This window comes from Mustela nigripes, chromosome 14, assembly GCF_022355385.1.
Source record: "Mustela nigripes isolate SB6536 chromosome 14, MUSNIG.SB6536, whole genome shotgun sequence".
NCBI classification, from domain to species: Eukaryota; Metazoa; Chordata; class Mammalia; order Carnivora; family Mustelidae; genus Mustela; species Mustela nigripes.
This window is the reverse complement of record NC_081570.1, coordinates 24,745,925-24,749,323: the sequence shown is the minus strand read 5'-3', so window position 1 is coordinate 24,749,323 and position 3,399 is coordinate 24,745,925.

Genomic DNA, 3,399 nt, shown 5'->3' with positions numbered 1-3,399 from the left:
TTTATGGCCCTCTCTCCTGGGCACTGTCCACAAATAGGGCATTTCCTTGATGCAGGGCCAATAGGGCTGTCTGATGGATAAGTTTCCTTACCCAGGACCGCTATCCAGAATCTTCATCCTCAGTGGGGGAGAAACACAGGCTCTGAACTGGAGGTGAAATCATTAGGCCCTCCAGAAACGGTGGTCACAGTGCCAAGGAGACAGGGAAGGCAGCAGTTGGGAAAACTAAGGCCCTGGGAGGGTGGGATTTCACCCCAGGTCCCCTGAATCCTTTACGTAGTGTTCTCAAAGACCTTGCATTTTTAACAGCCTCCACTGTTCCTCCAAAGGACTGCAGTTCCGGGATAAATCACCCCTGATGGTTTTCACAATCTGATCATCTCTACAAGCAAATTCCACTTATTCATGGTATGACTTAAGAGATCTCTCCCCTCTCAAAAACAGTTTGAAGTCCCCCAGTGCCTTCCACCCCAAACTAGATTAGCAAAACCCAGAAGGCCATTTGGATTCTGGATGAGAGACAAGAACAGGCTAGGTGTGCCTAAGAACAGCTTATCGCTTGATGACTTTGAACTGGAACATCCCTTTCTCTGGTGGGCACTTGTCCGCCACCTTACCCTGTAATATTCACCGAGGGCCACCCCCACCGACCTTCACCACCCCTGGGCCATGAGAGACCTGAGCTAGGAAGATCTGGTTGCGCGGGGGGGGGGGGGGGGGGTCTCTTCCTCTTCTCACTCTGCGCGTGACTGTGGACAAGTCCCTTACCTTTGCTGAGTCTCAGTTTTCTCCTATGTCAAGTGGGGATGTCGATCACCCTCCTTGTGGAAGCTGTTGTGGTGCTCCAGAAAATGTAATTTACCTTCTCCCTCTCCTTCCTTTCCCCTTCTCCAGCAAGTTCACAGGGCAAAGGCTCTGCCAAGAGAACAGCCATTTCCTGTCTTGAAGAGGAAATGATGGCACAGGCAGGGGTTTCCATGTGCTACGCTGGGGCAGCTTCGTGCTGTGGGTGGAGACCTTCCTGAGGACAGGGAAGGGTCAAGGAAGCTGCACCGTGGAACAGATGACCTCTTGGGAGTGTCTCTCTCCTTTGTCTTACCCAGAGGCCCTCACCGGGGGTGGTGGCATTAGAGGCACTTGGGGCAGAAGCAGGAATCACACGGCGGGGCTAAGCTCTTTCTTCAGCCACCTCCATCCGTGTCACTGTCAATCAGCACTGTCCTCAGCATCAGCTGGGGGCCTCAGAGGCAGTGGAAGCTCCTGAGGGCTTCCAGGCGGGCAGGTGAAAAGCAGACTCCCAGTCCTCAGAGTGTGGCTCCTACATGTCAAATTTTCACCTGGCCCTGCTGCCCCACCCTGCCAGGCCAGGTCGGTGGGGGTGGCCACCCCCTGAAATTGCCAAACATCATCAGCTGTCTAGTCAGGTTTCACTGGTCATAAGGGACTTAGATTAACCAAGGCCACATCAAATAGTAACAGTCATGATTACATTCACTGGTACTTAATGATATACCAGGCACAGTTCTAGGCATTAGACATATATGGATTCATTTAATCCTCACATCCACCCTACAGATTGGTTACTATTATGTTGCTCATCATACATATGAGAAAACCAGGTACAGAGAGGTTACATACGTAACATGCTCCATGTCACACCATAACTTAAAATCACTGATGTGAGAACAAACAGGAAATTAAACCTGGCCAGAGGATGGAGAAGGGAAGTCAGGAACTGAGTCCGACACAAGCTCTCCGGCTACTTCCTCCATCTCTGTCTGCTTCTGTCTGCCTCTGTCCTGCTTGTGTCTGGCCAAACACCCATCCCAACCCCTGGACCACACGGTCTTCGGGTTCAGGAGTCCACCATCTCCTGACTTACTCGCAACCATGGACTGGCGAAGCTGGTTGGAGAGCCAGTGGTGTGCTGGTAAGCGTTAAGCGACTGACTCTTCCGGGAATAAGAAAGCCCCCATTTGCAGCCGTTGCCAGTTTCTGTTGTATGAATCCCACCATGGCTGATTTCAAAGTACAACATTCACTGAACGTGGAGTTGGGAAGAGGTATGCCCAGTCCACTCTCATAAACAGTAATTGCCAGTACACACCATGGGCCCCACTAGGTAGCTCTGGTCTAAGGCTCCCGCAGTGGAGTCAGGTGTCCACCGCTGGCCAATCAGTTGTGGCGGGGATCGGGTCATGGGATACAAACATGGCTGCCCTTCACAGCATAGAAGGCCTTGGGAGGTCGATTTCAGAGAAGACAATGAGGCCTGTGAAGTTATCCAAAACAAGTTCCTGGCAACTCCACACCTATTTCCCCCTCCAGATATTAATGTGTCTGATTTCCTTTTGGGGAGATGTACTACAGATTGAGATTTCACCCTCTGTTCCAGACTTAGAAAAAGGGGCTCTAGGTCTCAGCCAATCAAGTACAAACATTCTGGTCACAGTGATTTGTTCGGGGATTGTACGTAAACCAGTCCCAATCACATCTCCTTTAAGGAAGACCCCAGTCAGACTTTTCCTGGGGCTTCTGGGAGAAAGACTGCTAGAAATCGAGCCCGGAGGCTGGAGCTGCTGACTCCACAGGAGCCCGGTGATGAAACCGACTCTGAGAACAAAGCCAAGTGGAGAGCTGGAGACACCACTGGGCCCTGAGGCTGGCCTCACACCCGCACTGTTCTGTTATGTAAGCCAATAAATCCGTGTTTGGATTGGGCTTTCTATCACTTGGAGCCAAGTCTTGACACCCAATGTCTATGAGGGCTCAGGGTGAATTCCTGAAGGTGAGCTCCATGGTGACTCTTGGTAGAATCATTTCTGTCTAAGGATGCCCAGTGGAGGGCAAGCCTTGGTAAACTTTGGGGGAATTAATTCCCACATTTCCCTCTCAGACAATCAAAACACTGACCCACATGGCTAAGCTGTATGCAAAGGGGACTTCTTTATTCCCTCAATCATTGGAATTGCTCCCACAAGTCTGGGCACTCATAATGGACCCCCAAAGGTAGGCAGGGTAATGGGATTTGGCTGCCCCTCTGGGAGTGGGAGCTGTGAACCTCACCAGTGGACCCCATCCATCCCAAAAGGCTTCTCAGGATGAGATGAAATTTGTGGGTGAAATGGGTGAAATTTGTGTTCCTGCCACTTAATTGCAACTTGAGCCTCAGCAAAAAACCCCTCTTGGTTTGCTGACACCCCCCCACTGCCCACACACAGTGGGCTGTAAGGTAACCAACACCAAGCACTTGGCTCAGCAGCTGGGGTGAGGCTAGCCCACTGTAAGGGGCCATGTCCCTTCCTCCCCAAGTCTGGGGGGCGGGGGAGGGGAGAGGAGCAATGGAAAGGTGCCCCCCAGCCCTGCCCTCGCACAGAGCACGCCACACGCCACTGCCGC